Genomic DNA, 27,085 nt, shown 5'->3' on the forward strand with positions numbered 1-27,085 from the left:
GTATAGAAAAAGGCTGTAATATAGAACAGGGTAAAGTGGGGGAAATGAGGGGCCTATTGATGTACTGGTTTGCGATGCTCTTGCACCATGCAACGTGCCGCAAGAGCGACGCAAACCGACGTAGTGAAAGCAAATCAAGGCTCCTTTATGCAGTACAAAAGGGGGTGGTGATGGACGGAGCATCAGAACCAATCAAACACTCACACCCAGTCAACAGATCTGGGTTTGATCCATCACCGTTTTTTAGCCCACTCTGCCACCCCAGTTCAGACATGGCCATATGCAAATCAGTCTGACCCTGTGCCTCATGGGAACAGTCCAGCCCAAACTGCCAAGCCATGCCTTCCCTGGACCGGAAACAAGCTTCCTAGGACCGGTTTCTGGCATTTCAGCCGTCTTCAGCTAGACTTGCTTGAATCCAGTGGCAAAGTGAGCAAGGGACTCACGTCTGAGCATACCCTGCCAACTTATGGCGAACTGGCCCGGTCTAAATGGAGATCTGTACTAACTCTGGTGGCCCTGATGTTCACGAAAATTGAGAAGATCTAGGATGAAGCAAATCTTCTAACCAGTTCACAGTAATCTAGTTAACTGGTGTTCTGTTGGAAGTAATATGGCAACTTACATCTGTTGTGTAAAGAACCATATCCCAAAATAATTGCAGTCTCAGCAAGACTTCGGCTAGTCCAAATATACTTCCTTCCACACTGCCTATATTACGCCGCTGCGCCTCCACCGCGCGGGGCTTCGGTCTGATGATTCCTGTCCCCTTGCCCTCACCCCCAGGTAGATTTTTATCACATTGTATGGCTTTGTCCTGCGACTTAGAGGTATTGGGATTCTTTAACCAGGGAGCTTACTGAGGTCCTGGGCAGAGAGGTCCCCCTTGACCCTATGAACGTTATTTTGGGCATTGCCGAAGGGCTGGGTGGCACCATGGTTGAGAAGCTCTTTCTTTATAGAGCGCTTGTGGTGGCCAAGAGGGACATTGCAGCTCACTGGCTGAACACTACTGCACCTATGTTGGTGCGCTGGCGCAGGGTAGTGGACTGGTGTACTGCACAGGAACGGCCTCTATATGTGGCCAGAGGTTGTCCCAAGAAGTTTTGTCGAATGTGGGGCAAATGGGTCAGAGTGATAGAGGACTAAAGGGGATTGATGTACTGTTCGGAACTGGAGAGGGTATGCCGATATCGTCCTTATGTATGTCTGCCTCTATATGCCAATGTGATGTGTTTTTGTCCTTGCCTTGTCTTTCACATTGTACTCCTGAATGGTGCTGTTACTTTTGTTGCAACCTAAAATCAATAAAATTGGTTATCAAAAAAAGGAACCATATAACAAATATTAAAAGGTTTGTGCCAGTAGAATGAAAACCTATAAGCAACTCCTAGTGCTCAAGTGCTAGACTACACAAGAAGGGCTACAATAAAAAATTGTTCAGGGAGGCACTGCATGCATTTGGCCTATTTCAGCACCCCAAGGACACTTTATTACTGAAAGGGCCACACATAATTCTCATTGTATGGATATATATTTTGCACACATGTAAAGTCTATGGCGAGTTCCCTCATTTGCCTAGAAGATTTGTGCAGGTAGTTTGCTAGTGGGCTCCACCAGCACTTTTTGGACCATAACACTTGCTGGACTGTTCGATTTTAATGGACTAGATTCTTAGGGGGCACTTTGCAAAGGTAAATTGACACATAAGTAAATATACAAATGTAAGTTTACTCATACTCATTTGAGTAACTTTACTACTTTTGGCTATTTTTACTCAAAGTATAGACATACATGACTCCACCGCCTCAGTTTAGAGCCTGAGAAAACATAATTAAAACCATAAAATTACTACTAGTTATGGCAGGAGGTAACAGAGTAATCCGTCAATATGTCTGGGGAGAAGCCCATCACTGTTGGAAAAATTAAGACGAAATGACAAGAAGCGAGTAGGTCATTGAAGAAAAGGTCGATCATCAAGGAGTTGCACCAGCTTTTGCCTATTTTATACCTGGAAGAGCCAAACTCCTGAACTCTGAGGCAGGGGTAACAAAGGCAAAAGACTGGCACATCTCCTTGACAATTATGAGACTGTAGGAGTCGCCACCCCTCCTCAGAGCAGGACATACAAGAATAACGGAACCAGAGTACAAATTTTTAAGAGGGAAAGTATGCCTCCGATTTATTTAAATATTCTTTCACATTTAGGTCAGAATTGGCATCCATATATATCTCTTTCGATAGCCCAAGAGCCATATATGGCGTGAAGGAGGACCAGAAACATGCTGGCAAATTAGGGAAATGCTGGAGCCATTACCACCAACAGCATTCCCTGAATATGCTGTATAGTACTTTTGATACCCGAGGTACCACCGAATAAAAGTCGCCCTTGTGGTATACCTTTGGGTATATTTATATTGTAACTGGATCCCCATTTATTTATTTTTTTAAACAAAGTTTTATTGCCTTTTGTACATCATGTAACATATCCCCTTAGGGTGTCAATGTACAGTAGACAGGACAAAAAAGGAGACATATCTGAATCAGTGTTTTCGTCGTTACCCTCGCTTGGCCCCATTCGTATATGGTAACTAGAATGATCACATTGCTGTCTCCTGGCAAACCAGATCCCCATGTATACAGAAGATTACTATATCTTTAAGAACTCCTTCAACTTTTTGAGGTTGAGTCCACCCTGATAGTACCATCTTACTACGTTAGGTGGTCTAAGATCAAGCATGCCACATTATATGGGTGAGACCACCTCATAGTGTATCTAAAATACCTGAAAAGTAAGGGGACAATCTAGTACAGAAGTAATCAGATGGAGATGAATTAAAAAAAACTGTCTGAGTAATTCTTCACTATACTCTTTTGTGGTGGCTGTTAGTTCTAGGAAGCAGTACAGTGAGTGATGCCTCCTTTTCTCACTTGGTGGTAATGAGACTTTTAGATTAAAACAATATTGAATCTATTGATAGGTCATTCTCGTTGGCCCCTGTAGTTTTTGCTTCCAAAGAAATGGCAAAAGACATACATGGAAGTGTAGACTTAAGAGATCCACTTTCCAATATATGCATAGGTTGCCACCCATACTCCATATAAACGAAATATTAAGAGTCATCAGTGAGGCAAGTTGTTTCATAGTTTTGGCTCTATCAGCAGCTTACTACCAAGTTGAACTCCATCCTGATTCTCCAACTTTCACATCTCTCATAACACCATTTAGAGTTTTCCAATCTTGCCTCATGCCATTCGGATTGGCATCTGTGGCTGTTGCATTCCAACGCATTATGCAAAGAGTTTTCAAAAGCCTTCCACATGTCTTCCCGTTACAGGACAACATCCTTGTGTATGTTATGGATCACTGTGTCATGATGCCATATTAATGGAAATTTTGTAAAGACTCAAAAAAGCAGGTATGGCAGTAAAAAAGTAGTCAAATTTTGGAAGTCCGGTCTCTTACTTAGGACATACTTTGCCTAGGGATGGTAGCAACCCTAACAAGATTTAGCAAAATCCTTAGACAAGGGTCCCTCACTGCAGAAATATGATAAAGAAAGGTTCTTCTTGGGCCTACCTGAATATTATTACAAATGTGTAAAAGATTTTGCCAACAAGGTTGAACCCATACATCTGATATTTAAGAAAGAGTTAGGATTCTCCTGTTCTGCTAAATGCAACGAGGCTTTTGAGACTATCAAAAAATCAAATGTAGAAGCTTCTTTACTGGCTAATGCTTATGTGTGCCAATACACTGTTCTTACTGCGGATACTTGTATCAAAGTTTTAAGCGGTCCCGAGCACAATTCACAGAGGCAAAGGAAAAAATTAATGTCTTCGCCTCCCAGTCCCTGAAAGGATCTGAATGCAATAATTCTGCACTAGAGAAAGAGTCACTAAAGAGGCTATTGGTCAATTAAACATTTAAAGGTTTACTTGACGAGTATTACCTTTGCCGTACCAATTGGCCATCAATCCTTAATTTTTGCTTTTTCATTGAAGGCAGGGCCATGCCTAGAATTTACTGTTGTTTTCTTGGGGTGGAAGAGTACAATTTTAAAACTGAATATCTTCCTGGTTCACTCCATTGACTGCTATCCAGGCTGCCAATTAAAGGCATTGAATATTTACATGATCAGCTGGAGGAAGGTGTGCTATCCATTTGGACAGATAGTCTCCGTGAAAGAAAATGGAAGAGTGGGATGTTGGAAGATGCTGAACTAAATAAAGTAAGGTAATTCATTAATAATGGGTCCCCAGTTGTTATTAGAAAGAACCCAAGAGCATCAAGGCTTTCAGAGTAATCAAAAATGAATTGTGTCTAATTGGCGACAAAGTACTAGGAGGTAGGAAGATCATTATCCCCAGAATACAGTGAGACAGAATTATTTATTTGGCCAATGAAGGCCATTTGGGAAGGTTTCTGTCTAAAAGTTATGTCTGTTCACGCTGTCGGGAACCTAGGATGTATAGCAGCATTGAACAGAAGATCAATATTGCACTAGTTGTGCTGCCAGTGACAAATACAAATGCACTTTATCCCCTATCAAAATGGCGCATTAACCATGGACATGAAAGGCACATCAATCAACATAGGTTCAGGGTTAACAATATAAATGTGTTGGTGGATTACTATTTGAAGCGGATAAATACCTAATCTGTACAACAAATTACTACAAGTGTTCTTATCAATTTCCTGAGAAATTCTTTTTTTAGGGTGGGAGAAAGTAATACAATAGTCACAGATCAAAATACTGCAAGAGTGGTCAGTAGAACATCTCAGAATGCACTCTATTGCCCCAGGGCCAATTGACTCCTGGCAAGAGTCAACCATTGATTAAAGAGTGCCTCCAATTAGCCTACAATTCAAGTATACACATTGAGGAAGCAGTACAGGAAATGCTGTCATTTTACCACATTGCTCCTAATAGTTTTACAGGTGTGGCACCCAATTGTATCTCCTAAGGACAGGCTCCCAGGTACTAAAGTTGCTCAAAAATGAATGTCAGAAAGTGTGGGTTTAAGTGTGGAAATGGAGAATGATAGCATCATAGAAAGGTTTGAGATCTACCAAGTGAAATACAAAGCTTGTTATGATGAATGCATTGAGTTATATATCAATGCTGGAGAGTGTGGAATTATGTATTAGGGAATAAATAATCTTCCTCACCTAACAGTGAGTGAGTTGCAATGTAGTAAAACGGAAACTTGACAAACCTGGATTATTGACATAATTGTTGAAGCTACTTCATGCTCCTAACACAGGAAAAGTCCTTTGGACATTAGTTTTGCATCAAGGAATCCTACCTTTGCACTAAGAATAATAACAATAAATGCCATAATTTATGACAAAAGCACTATTTGATTTGGAATGTTTCCCCTCAAGGAAATGTGTTACAATTATCTATATAATGTTCTCCCTATACTTCCCTTTATTTGAATGTTACTAAACTCTCTGCTTGTCATGAACTTGTTGTCCACTGATAGAATCATCCATTTTTCCAACATTGTAACCAATAAACACATAACATAGGTTCCAAGTGTAGAAGGATTTGACACATTCAAATACAAATTAAATTACCTAATTAATGAAAGGACTTGGCAAATTGGAATACAAATCAAATGAAAGGATTTGACCAATACTAAAAACAATTTAACATATCTAATGCATGTATCCAATTTCTTTACTGTGTTATAAAAAGTGCTTGTTCACGTTGTGATGAATAATAAATACAAAATATAGTGTATACACAAAAATAGGTAAAGGAACCAATAAATAGATAATTGATGCCACATTCATTCCATTCAATCACAGGTCAGCAAATGAATGCAGTCGCATAGGTTTCGTTTGCCCTTTATGTCAACACCATTTCAACCCCAACCGTGTATTAACTCATCATCAGAGCTGTCAAAACAATGCAGGGTTGGGAATCAATCCCTAATGGATTGTGTGAAGACTCCAAATGAATTTAGGAGCACCAAATGTGAGCCGGCTGTGTGGCTAATAAAGAATTAGTCAGACCATAACAAGGAGTCGCAGACAGAATCATCTGCAACAACTGGTATCCTGATGAGTGAATAAACAGGTTCCATCAAGCGGGGGCTAAGGGAAAGAGTGGGAGTCCCAAAACATAATTATCATATAACAATCCTCTTAGGAATTTTATGAAGCAAACAGAATTGCACCAAAATTGCAGAAAGTTGGATCATTACTCGGAAAGCATTCTCTTGGTGATATGGTGTAATCCGTTCAGTTATCTTTGAGAAATTTGCATTTTAATTATAGCAATTTAATTGTGGGTTTATATAGCGCTAGAATCGACTCCCGGAGGAGTATCTCCGCGCTTCGACCGCTGGGGAACCCGTCCTGGCTCACCCTGAGAGATGGTCCCTAATGGGTATCTCTAAGGTGCGACCAAGCATCCCCGGCGGTCTGGGGGGGCCATTGTGAAGATGAGGCAAGCTAATGCCCAGAGTTGCCGAGTGTGGTCCCTGACTGGAGTAGGCACCGAGGCGAGAATTATCGAGCCCGCTTACCCTGGTCCACGACCCTGCCGCGTCGGGAATCGAACCCTGGTCCCGGGCTGTCCTCTGCTTACGGGTCTGCCGCCTCTAACCAGTGAGCCACACCTCTCAATAACTGGATGGTTGCTCCCACAGGGTTTAACATGGGACTCCTGGGGTAATACAAAAGTAAAACATGTAGCAAACTAATTAACTAAGATGTTTTTTCCTCATGTCAGCCCTTTTGGTCGCTCCGGTCAAGTACCTGTCTTGCACGACCAAACAATATGATTGGCTGCCACAAATGAGATGTTTAATCTGCCATCACAGCACATGGTGAATCAGCTTTACATTTGGGGCAGAGCCTACAATGAACCCCCAGGCTTAAAAAATATTTGATCCTCTGAGTCTGCTCTGGCTCCAACATGACCATTATAAAAACCTCAAAAAAGTAAATTAACTGAAGATGGTGGAAGTTCACAGCCAATGCCCTTGGGAAACCAACCGATGTGCATGTTCTTTACTCTGTGCACAACCACCCATGTATAACCCATGGCCTCCAAACACCCATGTACCCTTAGGTGGACAATCCCTGAATACACACTGTCTTTGCCCTGTGCCGGACCCTTCACAGACAGTCAACCCCACATAGGCAAGCAGCCATATATGGGTGGGCAAGCCCCAGTGGTGCACACTCTGTGCACAAACCCTCATGAACTGCCATTCAACCCCAGACACCCAAGTCACCTTAGGTGAATGAATCCCTATGCATACTGCATTCACTCTGTGACAAACCTTGCATTGGCAACCCCCAATGGGAAACCAACAGCACACAGGTAGGAGAGACCCTGTTGTTCACAGTCTTTGCCCTGTGTGCAACCTCTCAATGGAAGCCCACTAACTTTAGACACCCAAGCTAAATTAAGGGGTTGAACCCTCTCCAGTGCACATGGCCATTTCCCTGTGTCAAACCCTTTGCTATCCCAGCATGGTCAACCAACTGCACCGGAGTGGGCAAGTGACAGATGCACACAGTCTTCATCCTGTGCACAACCCCTCATGGGTGCCCCACTCCGCCCAGACACCCAAACTCCCTTGGGTGGCCAATCCCCACTACATATAGCCTTCACTCTGTACCAAATCCTTTGTGGTCAGCTAACTCTTTACGGGAAGGAATTCCATTTCTGCATACAGTATTCATCTTGTGAGATTGAAAATAAGTCTTAGAATAGAATCTGTAGGCAGCAAGTGTTGCGTTTCCAGTTCCACAAATGTGGAAAGTACTGTTGTTGCTGATACCAATCAAAATGGAAATACTACACAAAGTGTCACTTTGATTTATCTAGAGATGTTATATCTAAAGAATGAGCAATACTATCTCACAGATGGCATACCATCTATGTTGGCAAGGCGAATTGCCTTTTTGGCTCAAGACCGAAAGACACCAACATAATGACACTCTGGGCCTCACAGTTCTATATGAATATCAACAGACATTGCAAGATCCACGTAATCCCATGCTACTAAAGATTAATGGAATCTGGAAAAAGACTCCTGCCCTCCTGCAGGAAGATAGCTTTTTTGATCCAAGTGCACCCATGTGGGCAGTTTGGAAATGAGTGGGGTTTCAGGAGATACACCATCTACTGTCTGGGGGCTTTCTTAAATGTTTCTATTGAACAGACCCACTAGTTGTACCTTTTCAAAATCTAGATCACCCAAGTGTGCGCATCATCAGAATCTGGGAACTATATGTTACTATATTATAGTAACCCTTGTAAATAGATTACAAAGTGCTTGTGACAACCCATGCTCCTCTCCTACGGGAGAGTTGTAGCCCACACTAGGTACCTTTGGTCCCAGTGTGAAGAGGGGACCCAATGATGAAGCATGTCACCCTTGGGTGAGTGAGGGTCCTTATCTTAACACAGTAGTGCTTTCCAGTCCCTCTTTCTTCTTCTTTGTTCTATTTTTCTAACCACCCCCATGCATAGTGTGAGTTTAAATTAAATAGATCACAAAGCCATGCGTCTTGGTGTGCTCATCCCCACACTGGCCTCATTTGTGTACATATGCTTTACACCTCCATAAGCTGTTGGATTTCACCGCTGTATGGACATCAAAGCAATACAATGTCAATAAGTGTGCCCATCCCAGCATAACATATTAAATTAAATATGTGAAAACTCAAACTGGAACCAAAATTATGTGACCTCTTATTAAATGCTGTACTCACAAAACTGTCTTGAAAAATGTCTGCCTAGAAGGGTATACGGCATAGGCACCCTCTCATCAGACTATAAATAGGCAAAGAGCCCTGGAGCTTGAGCTTACCCGTAATCTTTTCACCGGTACTCCCACCCACAATATTCAGTATGCAGGTGCAATCAGGACGGTTCCAGAAATTGATGATAGGTTGAAGTGAATGCTGAACTCTGTCCGCGTCTGGTTTCCTTCAGCTGTCGGGGAGTTACACCACTATGCTGGCTGTCAGCGATGGATCCCTGCTGTGACAGATGTGGGTTCAAACTTCCATGCAGGTCCTTTGTGATACATGAGTTCTGTGTGGGATAATGATGACCAAATTATTGCCACATTTTTTATGTAGAAACCACACCAAAACAGTGGTTGCCTTCAGATGTTGTTTATTCGAATTTCAAGCAAACAGATCATACCACACACTTTGGCCAGGAACAGATACGAGCCACTCCACAACTATGGGCTACACAATCAGCGTCGCCCACACCTCACGAGCCATGACATCATATAATACCCACGTGGGGGTTGCCGCATGGGCAACATACTATAGAGTGACCTTGGAAATTCATTGCGGCCCATAGCACCCGAGGTTCTTGCGCCTTTCATGAATACTTCAATCTCCTTACCAGAAGGCAAGCCATATGATTTCATTGAATCTGTTTCAAGACTTAAAAAAAGCAAAGCACTTCTATTTCCGTTACAGGAATACGGTTCAGAAATATACTGGATCCAAACGTCATCCGATATCAGGATTGTTTGGGCAGTGACTCTAGAGTCGCAGTATTGTGCTATTAAAGTCTAATATCTTTGTGCATCATTGGAGGAAGCAGATTCCCTCAGATTAATTCACTTCCTGTCCTCTTTTCTGCGTTCTGCCACCTTCAGCCTTGTTCTCTTACACCGAAGGCTATTAATTCTCTCCTGTCTTGATATCCTAAAGAATTTGAATTGCTTCCTAACAGATAGTTTATTTCATGGTTTACCTTTTTTTACTACCCAGGGGATCCTAGTGGGTAATGTACAACTTTTCTCTCTATCTTTGCCCCCAAATGCATGAAAAGAGGAGAACTGGCTTTCAAACTAGGAAATTGGATCTAGCAATGACCAATCAAGTTGGTCAGAACTTGTTATTTTAGGACATTGTCCCAGAGCCTGCATGTTGGTATGCAACCAAAAAGTGTGCCTGTTTGATTTATTATAAGCAACATTACCCTTCTTAGTATTACAAGAGCCTTAAGCTAAAAATCAACAGACACTGAAAGAATACTATGATCACTTAAATTAGTCCCCAAGCTCTGCAACTGAGAGCTGGAACTAAACATTTGATAGAACACTATCATTTATTCAATTAAGGATTGACCACATGGTATAGGAAGCAGGAGAATCTTCGGGAAATCTACCATTCAAAAATACTAATTCATGCAGCCTGAAATTTACAAGGAAACATAAGCCCCTTCTATCCTATCTAACTTTTTCCGGCATAACCCCATCAGGAATACACCAGGCATCATCCATTTTGTTATTGATGAAAGTCACACATGCTGAATTAAATACCTTAGCATTTAAATCCCCTCCAATTATAACTGGAGGATACTCCTCCTATGAACTCATGTTATGAAAGAATGAAAACAATGAGTCAACTAAATTATCCTGGGGCTTACCAAGGGGAATATACAAATTTGCAAGCAAAAAAAAGATTATATCCCTCCAATTTCATTGAATATGGTCAGCTTTAAGAACACGCATAAATATGTAGGGTGGATGAATGTTTCTGGATTTTTCTATACAATGGCAGTTACTCCACTAGCGTGGCCTTTTATATAAGGTTTCGCTATACATGAAAAGGCAAAATAATTCTCATGTGTAAAATCAGTACATACCCATTAACATATGATCAATATCTTAAGATGCATTAAGGAGTTCAATTTAAAATTAGACCGGCCTAGACCTGCCATGTTCCAGGATACAAATCCACTGCAGGGAATACCTCAGCAGCACGGATTGCTTTGCGATGTTACTGGCCCCATTCAATGTACTTGCTACTCAACTTAAATAGGATACTTCATCTCCCTGCTCAGGTTCCCAAGCACACAATTTCTCCAACTCTGCAACATTTATAACTCTACTCCCTGTGTCTCTACCTACACACATAGTGATGTCCTTTGGATTACGTGATTTACCCCAAAAATTCAACAGACAACTTTTATGATTGAACTCTTGAACTTGGTAGCCTCTATGTAAAACAAATCAATTCCACTTTACAGGAAATAGTCTAAGTTCTCTAGGATCAACATTACAATAATCCTGGAACTGAACATTACTTGTTAAAGTGGCAGAGGAGTTTATAAAAACATTATCAAAATCTTTACTTGATACTAGTCTCAGAGTCTCAATTTCCAGCAAATAATGCAAAATTAGATGTCTGTTTAAAGGGCCTAATTAATTTTCAAACAAACTTACAAAATCCATTAATTTGAAATTTGGCCAATTTCAGAACTCTTTGTGCCTCTTTTGGACTATTAAGCTTTGTTTCAGACCCATAATGATTGTTCTATGATGGGGGAAAAATGGCTGGGCATCCCCATAAATAGGTCTGTCAAGCCTTAGTTCCTGTCGTATAGGCATTTTTCTGGGGGGGGGGGCTGAAGATAACATCTCCGCATTTCACCCAACCACTAGCGTACCCATATGATCTACCTTGGCCAAGATAAAAACATGATTCCTAAATGCTCTCCCACAACCACCATCTGAACAGATCGCATTCTTACAATCATGAAGCTCATGGAAAATGTCCCTATTATGGAGAACCAACACCTTTTTTTGTCATGTCATGTTAAAACATTGCTCCTTCCATACATTGGATGATATAGAGAGAATAGGGATTTCTGATCAGTCGGGCACCAGACCCGTATACAAAGGAGCAATGACTAATTTTGTAGAGGGGTTAAGAGATACAGGCTCAACAGGAATATTTGGAAACCTTAATATTTCACACTTGCATTTCCTAATATGACAGTTCTTTTTTCTCTTCCCCTTAGGCAAATTTAACCTGGAAGTGGAAGGAAGATCCCCTGACCAGCAGGGCTTGAACTTGAATACCAACATCTTTGGATCCATCATAGGCCACATTGTTGACTTCAGTATCCTGTGATTCCACCTCTTTTGTCTTTTGTGCCGGCACTTGAAACATACCTGATGTAGGGAGGTATTGAACCCCCACAAGAAATGGAGACAACCCATCCAACACATGATTAGAATTAGAAATCAACTTTTCTAGCACAGATAAAATAGAAGGTAAATCTTTCTCATTACATAGCAAAACTTTGGATGAGGCACCTCCCTTACCATCCCCTTCCAAATTAAATGGCTGCACATTCCAATGTGCCCTTGAAGACCTAAATGATTCATAATTTATTGAGTTCAATAAAACTAAAGAGCCCCTCAGAGAGGTTGTACTACAGTACAAGTGCGATAGGGGTGGCCAACTAGGCAAACAGTGTGTGACAGGCCCAAATTGCCCCCTTCTAAGGTAGCAAAGAATTTCAGACTTGCTTCCCTCATTCGATTATTTTCATTAAACGGACCTAGGTCCGGTAAAGTGAAGTCCTCCCATGCAGCTGGCCCCTCACCTTGTCCCTCACCATAGGGTTCAGAGAGATTTTCCATAGAAATCATGCCATTTAGAGAAGGAGAGACTTCCACCGGATCTTGAACAAGAAGAGACATCCTGAGATCTTCCCAAACAGGGCTTAGATCCTGCCCCTGATTTTCAAGAGGGCCATTTGCAGAGTTTAAAGCAATACAACTGTTTGAACAAGACCCTATGGTGCATCATCTGACTCCTAAGGGTACAAATTCATATCATTACTTCCACATATTAAAGTACTCAGATGTGGATCAAACTCCCTTGCACTGGTCCCTACTTCTTAGGAGCCAGAAGATCTATGCAGTGGACTTAATTTTGATGAAGAGGGAAGGTTGTGGGCAGCTTGGATTCAGTGGCATATGGCGGCAGGGGAGAGGATGCAAGACCCACATGCATGCCCCATCAAAAACTTGATCCATAACAGTAACAGTCTCCATTTTAAACAACTCTTTACCACTCATAGAAAGGAAGTTCTTAACAGGAGAATAATACTTCAGTTAAGACAACTGAGACTTCTTCTGAAACAGTGGATTTTGCTCTCAAAGAAATTGTTAGATGGACCAGTTGCAATAATCAATCAACCAAAAAGTAATTTCCTTAATGTCACTTTATCCAACCCAGCTGTGAAGAGAATAGAGTTCACAACAATGAATTGAGAGTGATAGAGAGAACAACTCTCACAACCCTAAACCTTCAAGCACCAGCTAAGAACTCGTTGTGGCAAAATATACTGTTGCTGGTCAAAAGTTATGGATTACTCACTACTTTACTTGATGGTCTCATATTGCATGTGCTAAACAAAGTAGAGTAAGGCCTTTGTAGCGAAGTGGAGAAGGGGGCAGAGTAGGAGCTCACTGGATAACACCATAAGCAACACCCAGACCTAGCTGGACTGCTTCTGTGAGTCCAAGGCTCACTTTCTGCAGCGGTCATCTATGGCTACTGTCCCTCTCCCTAACATTCCCCTTAGCACAAGTAACACATCTGCACAGTCCACCAAGATTGATGAGGGTGACTTATGAAAATTTAAAGGTAAAGGTTTTCACTGTCATAAATAGTTATTGTGACAAGTTGAACTGCAGTTTTAAACTACAGCAACCAATCTACACTTGTAATCCTCAAGGCATGTTTTCCCTCTCACACTAATGCATAGCACAATAAGTGTTGTAGTCCAGAGGTGACATTTAAGTTTCCATGTGATGTGTGTATTTCTGCATGGTATATTACTGTCTTATAGGAAAGTTAAATATGCAAACTGTAGTTTGGCAATTTTACCAAATGTGAGGGCTCAGAGCACATGAACTGGAGCTAATTAGCAGTGTAGCAGTGTAGCAGTGCATGGCGTCAACAAACTAGCAGGACGCCCCTTAGCTGGGGCAGCTGTGCGCGTAATAAATGCTATTAACATAACATAACATAACATAACAGTCCAAAACATGGGGGTGATTATGCTTTCTCACGGTATTCCTGCATCATTAGGTGTTCTGCAGTTCAGAATTGGAGATACCTTTGTAACACCTCATGTTGTCCCTTGCTAATAGCTGCAAAACTCAGGGTAGTGTTTCTTTCCCTACACACATTTCACACAATGTTCAAAAGGGGATGGAAAAAAACAGAATTACTGAGTACTTGTAATCGTATTTAGTGAAAACCTCTCATTTGGATTGAGGAAGAGAATATCAAATTTACAAGAGATGTATGCACTAAATTCACTGATAGAAATATGCTAATGTACTATAATCTTGCTCATCCAAAAGGCCAACAGGGGCACCTTCACTTTGGCCTCATTTTGATATTAGTATGACATTTTACATGTGTATGAGATTATTTTTCTCATGCAAATGAAGGAATCTCAAAGTTATTGGTCATGAGGTACCCTCAAAGATTAATCAGAAATGCAATAAAATGGGACAGAAAATATAATAGAAAATCCAACCAAGTGAGAATCACTAACATGAGAAAATATTTGTTTGTTATGACTTATTATTTGAAAGAAAGCCACCTGAAGAACTTGGCACACCCTTAATTTGATAGAAGGAGAAAGGATACAGACACCCTTGTTAGAACAGAGGCTGAGCAATAACCTACAAAACCATCTCATACATGCTGATCAGAATTTAGGTTCTGAAAAAGAAAATAAGCAAACATTGTGGAGCAACAGACATCTGATGGGCATGGTTTTTGTAATGTCTTGCTCAGGGCTGGATTGGCAGTTTAGACTTTGAATATTGCACCTAGAGGCTAAAGCCACTGGAATAAAACAAAATTGTTTGTTCTCACAGGTTGAAGACAGCTGCCTCGCTTCCTAGCTCCAAAAGTTTATGGCAGCAGGCATAGGTGGCAAAGAGAGAGAGGGAGAGATTGGAAAGAAAGAGAAGGTAAGGAGTGGAGGCTGTTTTGAACATTTTAGTATAGAGTGGTTTGAAGATTGTTGCCAGGGCAGCTTCCGGTTACCTGTAGGCTCTACAGCTCAAACAGAGAGAAGGGGAAGTGTTTACACATAATAGCAGGCATTCAAAAATGTAGAACTGCAAATGTAGTATATGTCATCAATTGCCTTTAGTTGTTGCGTGAAACAGAAAGGGAGATACATGTTTGTATTGTCGAACATAGGTGATTGATCTGTACGAAGAGATTACTTCCATATGTTAATGTTAAAAAAGATATATCTTAGAGAACATTATTGGATATGATAGCTGCTCCCTTACCTTATCTTCGTGTTGGCCTGGATGCTGGGCAGTTCCTGAGCCTCGTCGCCACTGCTGCTGTCGGGAAGGAAGCTGGAGGAGAACCCGGAACACGCTGCTGGGAACTACAACCCCAGCCTCTCTAGTGCTTGGTAACACGCTCAAAACAGAGATGCCATCTGACGGTGTGGGAGGCGCGTGGGGACGTGCCCGGGCCAAGCTCGGGTGAAGAGCGGGCCCGTACACGCCTGTCAGAGCCCAGAGAAGGCTGTGCTGGGCCCCCCCTGAAATCAGGATTGTGGGACCCTAAAGACTCACTCCCAAAGGTACTGTTTTATTGTAATTTATTTTAACAATGGTGAAGCGTAAAGGTCTTGGTGAGCACCCGGGAGGCGGAATGGCAGGGACACTAGATGCATTTCTATCAAGGGCTGAGTCTATCTTGACACACACAATCGAACTAAAGGAGCAACGCTCTTCTTTGGGCTCTTTGATTGTGCAGAAGCGCTCTTCTGTCGGCAGTAAAAATGCAGATAGCACCCCTTTGGTTTCCCCTCCAGTGCTGCCCACAGTGCCTTTGATGCCTTTGATGCCTGTTGTACCCGTGTCTTCTTCCCCTGAGGTTGCAACTTGGCAAAAAATAGTTACTAGGGGCCAGGCTGCAAATACTCACTTAGATAATAACAATGAGCCTCCGGTATAAAGAAGAAGGGGCGGTGATCCCCAAAATGGAAAGCCTCTGAAAAATCCACGAATCACCAAACCAAGAGGAAACGGAGATACAGATCCTGGCCTAAGCTTCATTTTATGCCCCACGGATACTGATGATACTTTATCTGCCCGGTGGAAGGATGACGACTACTGGAAAAGATTAGAGACATTGGTTAATATACTCTTGAATCCCTTGTTAATTAAATTAACTCAATTTGAAGAAAGACTTTCACAGATTGAGGGTTTGGGCACACTTACTCTCCCCCTTTCCAAAGTTCATGCTCTGGAACAGCCTCAAGACCTCCAACATCTCACGGGGGGGTTCGCCCGAGGGAATGTAACAACGAGGGGCATCACTTACAAAATCCAAATAATAACACGAGTAATATCAAAACTATTTATCGCCCTTGTCAACAATTGCCCCATCTTCAATTTAATGAGCATCTTGTTAACCTGGGAGGAGACACAACTACTTAGCCACACACTAGCAGCATTTCAACCAGTTCAGTCACTAACTTATAGCCATTATTAATGGGGGTCTGAGGGAGGGAGGCCCTTTCAAGACAGCAAATGTAGGGAGGTCCGTTACTACACATCAGTCCCTGTACCTTCCACCAGCTTCATCCACTCTCGTACTGATTCTGGGCAATGTCTCGATTTTGAGGTAGGATCAGGTTGAAACAGCAACACAACTAATGGATAAATACCTCAATTGGCTGACCCGTCACACATCCTGTATAGATAAGGGTTGCGCTCTATTGGCCAACCAAATCATCATGGCCAGAAGGGCGGAGTGGTTGAGCCCGTCTATAAAATCATTGGAAGGCGATTGTGTAGTTATAAATGTCAATAACCATCATGTATCAAGATCTCTCCTAGGCCAAATACATAGGGTTCCACCCAAGGGTACACAAATCATAGCATTGCCCTATGACCATTTTTATAGGCCTCCTTTTGCATTGGCCAAAGAAACTAGATCTTTTTCTAGGGGGGGTCAAATGAAGCCTACCCTAGTATGCAACACAGGTGACCGGGGGATAAAACTTGGGAACAGATTCGCCCCACTTTCCGATCTGGAACTCTGTGATTAACTATACCCACCCATCAATGAGGGGCCTGCCATAGTGAATGTCACATCCCCCGATAATCAGGTGACCCCTGAAACCAATGAAATTAGTGAGGGGCAGGATAATGTATTTAAAATAACATCCAGGAATGTGGCAGGTATCACAAATAAGGTGAACAATGTACACTGGCTAAAACTCTGGGAAGCTCAAGACATGTCTTGCTTCCAGGAGACATGGGCAACCGAATCCACTTTTATAAATGGCTACTGCTCCTTCCAAACAAGGTCAGTCCTGTCAGTATCAGGTAGGGCTACGGAGGGCCTTCTAACGTTAATCCCTAATAGATTAGCAATGAAAGTTAAGACGTTTGAGGGCACTAGCCTTTACTTTCATCTCCTCATCTTGGAAATGGCTAATGAAGGTATTTGTTTTTTAATTAAGTACTATAACAACAATTTTGACCAAAATATGCATTTAGTTGTAGATGAGGTAAATAGATCAATTGATGAGGTCTTAAGTTAAATAAGGAAAAACAAGGCTCTAAGAATCACCTGGGTGGGAGACTTTAATATTCATCCATGCAAATACAGTCAAGATTGTGTCTGTGGATGAGGAGACCTGATGGGATCCCCGGTTTATCATTCTCTCACATTAACTACGGAAATAGTCTCAATAGGTCTTTATTCACCGGGGACATGGCATTAGTCATTAACTCAAATACTCCAACTGACTCTCCACAGAAAACCTTTTGCCATGTAGCCCATGAATCACCTTTTGATTTTATGATGGCCTCTAACTCTCTTAAGTATAGTATCGATCACATGGGTGCCCAATTCACTACCCTAAGTGATCATGCCATGCTAACTTGGGAGGTAATACTGTCCCCAGGGAAGTGATAACCATCAGATGATAGGACACCCACTACTGGCTAGGAAAAATGGCTACCAATTAAAGTGGGCCCAAATTGATAAGCACAAGCTGATCCCTGAGATAATAATGAACACTCAGGATAACATCAATAACTGTCTAGACTTAGAATTACCACCAGTAGTTTTGATTACCTCTTTTAGCGAATTGCTAGAACAAATAAAGGTGGCACTCACTCGTTATAAATCAGATAAAACCGTAAAGAGAAAAGGATGGTTTGATTCCACATGCACTAAAAGCAGAAAAGGCTCTCATTAAAGCACTGAGATTTCAACCCAGAAATACAACTAAAATTACCTCACTCTACACCAAATATAAACCAGCAAGAAGGAAAAGGGAGAGGCTTTTAAAGGAGGAAACTTGGGCTAAACTCAAGCATGCAACAACTTTGGGCAATAGCAGAAAGTTTGGGAGATAATCAACTCACCCTATTTTAAAATCAATAGGGACCCCACCCTAGACACTAATGTAGGTGAAGAGGAATGGGTGGCTCATTTTGTAAAAATCTTTTCTCCCATCACCTCCTCTGTTTTACCTCCGGCTATCATACATCTTAGCCCCCAGAATACATTATCCTTCTCGCTTGCAGAAGTGAGAAGCAGGCTAGCAGCTTGCAGTAGCAGGAAGGCCCCGGGCCCTGATGGGGTGCCGATAGACTTCTTCCAAGATAATTCAGATCTCTGGTTTCCTTAACTAGCCAATGTTTTAAATAACATAGCCCTAGTAGGCCCTCCCTCCTGGAAAACCAGCGTAATTGTTTCGATACACAAAAATGGTAATAGAAGAAGTCCTAAGAACTAAAGGCCAATCTTGCTTTTTGATACAACAGCAAAATTAATGGGCAGACTTCTCCTATCCAGGCAGTAGTCATGGGCGCAGGAGAGGAACATTTTAATGCAGTCACAAAGCAGGTTTCAGCGGGGAAAAGGTACTATAGACTAGTGTTTAATTCTCTCATTAATCATGGATAAATATACCAGAGCGAAGGGTGGGAAAATGTATCTTGCATTCATGGATCTTTCACAAGCATTTGACTGCGTGTCCTACTCCAAGCTCTGGTACATAATGGAAGAGATGGGTTTCGAACCGGCCATAATTGTTTTTATACGTCAGTTATACTCCAACGCTTCGGCGCGTGTCTGCTATGGGAAAAATGGGGAATGTACCCGTCCTTCAAATCTTAAGGGGGTAAGGCAGGGTTGCATCCGTGCACCGTTCCTTTTTTCTATTTACACAAATGTTGTTGAAAAGGTGCTTGCGGGCAAAACCCTGGACGTTCCTGTGATCAATTCCCATCGGCCACCTATTCTGGCCCATGCTGATGATGTCATACTGATTGCCAGAACAGCGTTAGGTCTCCAATCCCTCATATCAGCTTACACGGCTTTCATGGACTCATTGGACCTGAAAGTCAATCAGACAAAATTGTTTGTAATAATAGCTAGGGCTGGCAAACGAGACAAAATCCTGTGTTTCCATATGAATTCAGAGAAATTTGAGGTAGTGGACTCCTTCCCTTACCAGGGGGTACTCTTGGATAAAAACCAAACATGGTCTCAACTGGTTAAGGGAATCGAGAGGAGCTCTACAGTGATAAACTCCTTTTCCAAGAGGTTGGGCTCAAAGCCACTAGTTCCCATTAAACAGATTTCTCACGCTAAAACAAAGTCTCTGGCAACATATGGGGCAGGCATCTGTGGGATGGCACCGACCGAATCACTAAAAGCAATTGAGAACAGCTTCTTTAAGTCACTGGTGTCTCTCCCGCAATCTCACTCAAATTACATATTACATATAGAATTGGGTCTACCCTACATCACTGACTCAATCAGGCTAGCCCCGATCCTACTGTGGCTCTCCATATGGTGTCGGGATACAGTGACCCTAAACCAAAATATAATTAGAGATTGCCAAAAACTGGAGAATTACAGTAAAATCAGATGGCTGAATTATGTAGAACTGCAGCTGACTGCTATGGGGCAGAAAGAACTATTTAAGGAACCAACAGCCTGTAGAAGGATGTCAAGACAGAGTCTGGTCAACAAGCAGTTGGTCCTTGCCTATCAATGAGTTCCTCCCCTTTTAGAGTGAGAGTGTTCATATATAGCAAATATCCCGATATCACAGCATAAATTAATTTTAATAAAATTGTGCTTGAACCTCCGTAGTCTGATGTTAGGGTTGCCAAAAATTGTTTGAATAAAAAAAACAGTTTTGGTTTGCATTACTTTGTTGAATTTCAATATATATCTGAAGCAGTGGGAGATGGGGTTAACACCATTCAAACATGTGATGTGAATCCAAAGACAAGCTATAATTGACTGGAAGGACTTTTGCCTCACATTGAGTATTAACATCAACAGTTCAGCAACAGCTCAATTACAGTGAAGCACATTTTTCACCATATTAAGGACAGAGTATTAGATTTGAAAACTATGAAGGTTTATTAGCAGATTAGCAAAATTGCAAACTCAATCTAGCCGGATTAGTCTTAAATTACGCATGCTAATAATAAGCCTTGTTGGTCCAGTCATTTTCCTTTGGCTGATTTGATGCACCTACTATTTTACTGTCCTACTCTGTCTTCCTTTTGGAAGAATGTTTGGAAGCACCTTTCAGCTATTTTTAACTTGCATACTCCTTTACCAAATACTATTGCTTTTACAGGAAGTTTATCAGAGTCGTTGGGATTATCTGTACATGAAAAAGGTTTATTTGACTAGGTGTTTGCTTTAGCATTCCAGCATATTTCACTAAACTGTAAATGTCAACTAAACTTTCAGTGAAGTCCTGGTGGAACAATTTATATCATTCTCATAGCTTGGATTGCTTTTACCTCCTGTGTCAAACCATTTGTAAATAGAGATTCATTTTGATCATCATTAACGCACTATTTAACTAAGATTTCAAGTCACGTGTTCTGTAATTGTTCTGAGAATATTCAGCCTCCATAAATCATTATAGTCTCTGCTCTCTTCCCTACATTACTTTTCTTTTCTTTACCTATTGAATTGCATCTCAGATGCTTTAAGTATTTGTTTTACTTCTTAAATATGTTTATACTTTTCTCACATTCTTCAATTATAGAGTTGCATTCTATTTCCCTTTCTTTTTTCTCCCTCCCATTCTTCCTATGCTACTGCCTGTTTTTCCATTTCTATCATATTACCAATATATAGTTTTTTCACGCCCTGTTTCTTATGTAGTTGTTATTTGCTTAATAAAGTTTATTAAACAAAACAAAAAAATATAGTCTTATGCAAACTGAGTATGATACAGGTACACTGAAGGGAAATTCCCTAAAGATAAAATAGAGCTTCAAGAGGTGTTGTGGAAAATTCGGCAGCAGGTGTCAGCAAGTAAAGCCTCTAAAGGCAGAATCAACTGAAAGTTCAATCAGGCAAAGAAGCCTAGATTTGCTTGAAAGTCAAACTCTAAGAGTGGGGCAAATATTAATATGGCGTCTCAAGAGAGGAAGAGGTATCTGCTCTTGAAAAAGTAGATAGCAGCATCTGCATTCAGAGGTGGACATGAGAAACATGAATCTGACTAACTCAGTAACACATAATTAAACATGCAATTTCTCAGGCAAAGAACATCTTTCTAGAGTTACCAAAAGGCAGAAACTAATATTATTTAGCATTTCACTATAATATGTCTTTGTTCTCCTTTCCCAGTCATCACACATAGGAAGCTCACAGCTGCATGGGCTTCAGAAGAAATCTCACACTGTCTGAAACATCATGGTCTGACCATCCTGTGCACAGGTGCATGAAACAAATTAATCAGTTACAGTGAAACTACCAATAACACATTTTCTCATACAGAAAAATAAATTCATTCACTATTCAAACTATTGTAGTTAGCCTGGCTCCTGAAACAAGAATAGAGAGTGAGATAAGAAACAGCAGCCAAAAGCGCAGTTTCAGTGTTGGCAGAAATTATGTAACTGAGGCTTACTTTTACTATGGGCAACTTAAGTGAACAAGCTGTAACTATAACCAACTATAACTTAAACATCTCTAAGTATAGTCAAATGTAACATGGAAACCACACTTCTGATATGTTTGTGTAATGTGAATTAGTAAAGCAAAATGAAATATAGTGACACACGTCACAAATGTATATTGTGTTTTTTCCTACACTGAAAAAAAGATTGTGTGAGATACATGGGTACATTCTCTCACATTTGTTTGTATGGCTGGTTCATATAAATTTGGTGATTGTGAAATTGGGAATAACATATCTTACTTACGGAACCCTTATACGTAATTATACTGAACCTTCTTTTGAGAATGTTTATCTGAGAATACTTGTGAGAGATTCTATGCTTGACAGTTAATGTCGGCTGTTGGTGGATGAGGTTGAATAAATCTTACCTGCTTCAACTTCTCCTCGTTTTCCTGCTTCTTCGTTTCCTGAGCACACCACATTTTATTGGTGATGAGCGAGGGAGAAGGAGCAGTTCCACCTCAACACCTGACGTTTTCACCTTTCCACTGACGAAATATCCTCCTCCAGTGGCTGATAGTTACTTGTTGAACAAGAAGATTATTCTTCTCCAGCGGCTGTTTAAATATTTGTCTCTCGGCGTATTAGTCAAGAAGAGATGCTTCCCGGAAATAACTGGTGAGGAGGATAGAAGGTGGCATGAGCGGTGAGCAGTGAAATGCATTTGCATTTCAACGCTTTATTTAAAAAAAAAAAAGGCCACATAGAATATTCTTCCTTGCGTTCCAGCCCTCGATCAAGTTCTTGACGCATCGGAGAATTCTGCCTTTCCTATTTCATTGGATGCGCATTGTGCGTCGTCAAGCACGCCATCCATTTTGACTGTGGGTGCCAACTTATCAGTTTCTTCTACGTCACTCAAGGCATCCATTTTAGTTAGTTGGGGACTCGTCATAGACATCACATTGATATACGGTATATTGTGTTGAGAGTTCATTTGAGCAAGAGCGTCTGTTGCATCGGGGAACAGCAACGCGCTACTTCAAAACTTTCATTACATTTTTTTTTTAAAGTTCTTTTGTATGGCTTTCGTCACAATACATTTGTATAATTTTAAAAGGAGTCTTCATGGACAGCCAGTGTTTCGGTGACTGGCACACCTTTGACTAGAGGAAACATCAGGTTACCTTTAATTTCTTGCAGCGTTGTTTCATTTGTGCATTATTAATTCCTTCCTCTCTTTATGTCAGGCACAAGTTTCTCTTAAAGTGTTAACAACCCTATTTAGGTTGAAGTATCTCTACTTTATTGTATTTAGTATTATTTTTTTTTATTTGCATTCTTTCAGTTCATTTTTTTTTGTTGCTTGTTATTTCATCTTACTACTCCTCTTTACTAGTGTGTATAGTACAACTCAATTACAGAATGCAGAATGTGACACAACCTCCTTTCTTTTTGACCAGCTTAGGAGAACTGAATGTAAAATGGCAGAAATAGAAAAAAATATTTATAAATTACGCAAGAGTTTGTGGTAACAATTTAAGTGCTGAACGCAAATATTTTTTATTGTTACATTGTCTTGGGGGTGAAGGGCAGGAGGTATGGGAACATCTGCCTGAACTCAGCGCTGTGGAACAAAGAAATCTCAATAAGTATGAGATATGTATTTTACAGCTTGATCGTCACTATCTTCCACGGCTTAGCACAATAATGGAGAGATACCATTTTGGTCTTCGAGTACAGAAGAAAGATGAATCAGTTGAAGAGTTTGTATCTACCCTTAGGAAACTAGCATCCTCTTGCAAATTTTGTCCTACGGTAGAGGAGAGAATTAGAGACCAATTTGTTTTGAAGTGTGCTCATGACAACATTAGAAAAGAACTATGGTTAAAAGATGAACCTCCTTTAGAAGAAGTGATAACAATTGCAAAGCAAGTAGAACACATGATGAAATGTGTTGATGAATTAAGTGGAGAAAAAAGGAATTCTATCACTACTGGTACAAATGTAGAAGAGGTTGTATGCCAGGTGCAGAACAAAAACATGTTAGATAAAGATAAGAATGCCTCTCAGTCTGTTACAACCAGGATCTCTACATTTGATGGGAAACTAACTTGCTTTAGGTGTGGGCGATTAGGTCATCTTGCAAATGCTTCATATTGTCCTGTTTTACTTGTTGTGTGCAACACCTGTGGGCGGAAAGGTCATTTTTCTAAATGTTGTAAAAGCAAAGTGAAGAGAGGCGGTTATTCTACTACTCAAAATCAACCACAGGTGAAAGCTGTTACTTTTCATATTAATGGGCAAAGAGCAGAACATCCCTCTCACATGGTTGAAATTGATGGTATGTCACTTAATTTTAAGTTTGATTCCTGTTCTCACTTGTCTATGATAGGTGAAGATATTTTTCATCAACACTTCCTTAACAAAGTTAAACTTGTCAAAAGTGATCCTTCTCCTTTAGGTTATGGGGGTATACCGCCTTGATGCCTTCGGGCTAAGTAGCGCGATTATAAGTTTCCATTCATTCATACCTATTAAGATGTCAGGTTATTTTGTAGCTACTATTAAGCTGTGTGGACGTATGATTGCTCGAAAAGTGTATGTGGCCAAACGTAGTGATTCTCTTTTAGGGTGACCCCATCAATGATTACTAGGTGTACGTCTTAATCCCAATGCTTCTCCACAAGTTCAGGTTCAAGAAGTGGATGATTCATCCTCCATGTTTGCTGACCAATTTGCTGATGTATTTAGTGACAAACTTGGTTGTCTTATAGGGTACAAACATCGCATTAGGTTGAGAGATGGTGCTATCTCAGTGGTTGCGAAAGTTAGGAGGATTCCTTTGAATGAACAAGCTGGTGTTCAAAAAGAAATTGAAAGACTAGTGGACATGGGGGTTATTGAACCAGTAGAAGCCATAGAGTGGTTGCCTCCCAATGTCGTAGCTAATAAAGCCAGTGGAGAACATAGACTTACGCTCCTTGAACAAAGAAGTTGTTGTAGACGGATTCCTGTTACCTAATATTGATGAAATGGTCGGTACCTTGGAAGGTGCCAAATACTTTACCACTTTTGATTTGGCGTCAGCTTATCATCAGGTTGAGCTAGATGAATCCTCTCAAGAGTTGACCGCTTTTGTGACTCCTATAGGGACCTATAAGTTTAAAAGGATGCCATTTGGACTTATTTCTGCCACTTCGGTGTTTCAGCGTATCATTTCAAGGATTCTTAGAGGACTTAAAGGTGTCAGGTGTTATCAAGAGGACCTTTTGATCTTTGGTAGGTCAAAGCAAGAACGTCATATTCGAGTGTGTGCTGTGTTAGAACGAATTAGAGAAGCTGGTTTATCTCTTAGAAAGGAGAAATGTAAGTTTGGAGTAGAAGAGGTCAATTATCTTGGTCATCGGATTAATCGACAAGGCATCTTCCCTAAGAAAGAATTGGTTGATTTCATTGTTAAGATTTCTGAACCAGCCAACAAGGAAGAGCTTCTCTCTTTCTTAGGTCTGGTTAACTTTTATAGTAAATTCATCCCAGGTTATGCTGATAAGACTCATAATTTAAGGAAACTCACTGCAAAGAATGTAGTTTTTCAATGGTCAGAGGATTGTGTGAAGGAATTTGCTTCCATTAAAGGAGAGTTGAGTTAAGCCCCAACTCTACAAGCATTTGTTCCAGGTTTACCTACTTATATGATGACAGATGCCAGTGAAAAAGGTTTGGGTACTGTTTTACTTCAAAAGAATGATGGTAAAGAATGTTTGATTGCCTGTGCCTCTAGATGTCTCAGAGGGTCTGAACTTAACTATTCGGTTATAGAAAAGGAGTCGTTGGCTATATTTTGGGCTTTGAGGAAATTTAAGAATCTCATTTGGGGCACAAAAGTGAGTGTGTTGTCTGACCATAAGCCTCTTAAAGATGTGTTTGCAAAGAAAGGTCTTGATTCCATTTCATCAAGAATCAGGAAATGGATAATTTATCTTCAGGAATTTAATTTTGAAGTTGATTATATTCCTGGTGCCATCAAAAAGTCCGCTGATTGTCTTTCTAGATTAGTTAACATAAATGAATGTGTGGCGGATGAGGAAAATCTAGATGATGATGTGATCAACGTATGTGAAATCACTGATGGTGCTGTTTCTGAAGTTGATTGGAAGGATGAAATTGAGAAGGATGAAGAAATTAAGAAAGTGATGGAGATGCTGATGAACAACAAACGCCTGGAAAAGCCTTGGGCTTTAGATTGTGAAGAACTTTCAGTTGTTGATGGTATGCTTGCTCGTGGCACAAAGTTATTTCCTCCTTGAGGTATTAGGAGTAAATTACTAAATCTTGCTCATAATGGTTATCTTGGTATTGTTAAGACAAAAGAATTGCTAAGGTTACAATTCTGGTGGCCCGGCATGGCTATAGATATTGAGAGGCTTGTTCAATAATGTGCAGAATGTTGTGCCAGTGACAAAATTCTTAAGACGAAGCAAATGCCCATGGTTTGCAGGAAGTTGCCCAATCATCCCTGGGATGAAGTTGCTATCGATGTTGTTGGTCCTTTGCATGGTGTGAGTGACACTCCCTATTTAATAGATGTGTTGGATTTATATTCCAGGTGGATTGAGGTGTGTGCTGTGAGGGAAATCTCCTCTGAATCCGTATTTACTTTTTAGAGGAAATTTTTAAGAGAGAACGTTTTCCCAACAGTATTCTTTTGCATGAATTTAAATGTTTCTTAAATAACTGCGGCATAGTTTAGAAGAGAAGTGCTATTTATCACCGGTAAACCAACCGAGCTGTAGAAAGGGTCAACAAAACCCTCAAAGAAAGCATACAGTTAGCTAGGGCTAATGGTTTGTGTTGGAAAAATGTTCTTCAAGATAGAATTACAGTTTACACTATGTCTCCACATTTGACTACTGGGAGATCTCCTTTTGAACTTTTTAAAGGTAGGATTCCCAATTCTAAATTGTGTCCAGGATGGATGAAGTTAAATAAAGGTTTTGAGGAAAACCAGATAGGAGATTGAAGGAAGAGAGAACTGGAGAAGCAGCTTAATAGGAAATTTTCCTTCAATTGAGTCACATGGTTATGACATTAGCTCTTATTCCAAATTGTCAAGTACTCTCTCTTCTTCCTCTGATTCTTCTGGTGTCTCAAGTTTTGTTAGACAGAGGAGTCAAAGGTTGCGCAGACTCCCTGTGTACATGAAGGAATATGTATGACATGCCTTGTTGGTCTTCATGTATCCTCCATTTTGTTTCACTTCTCTGTATATTTTAACCTTGTCATTTATTTTGTTTCCTTCCTTATATTGTTTATTGTTAAGGGGAAGA

Source organism: Triturus cristatus, chromosome 5_2, assembly GCF_964204655.1.
Source record: "Triturus cristatus chromosome 5_2, aTriCri1.1, whole genome shotgun sequence".
Taxonomy (NCBI): Eukaryota; Metazoa; Chordata; class Amphibia; order Caudata; family Salamandridae; genus Triturus; species Triturus cristatus.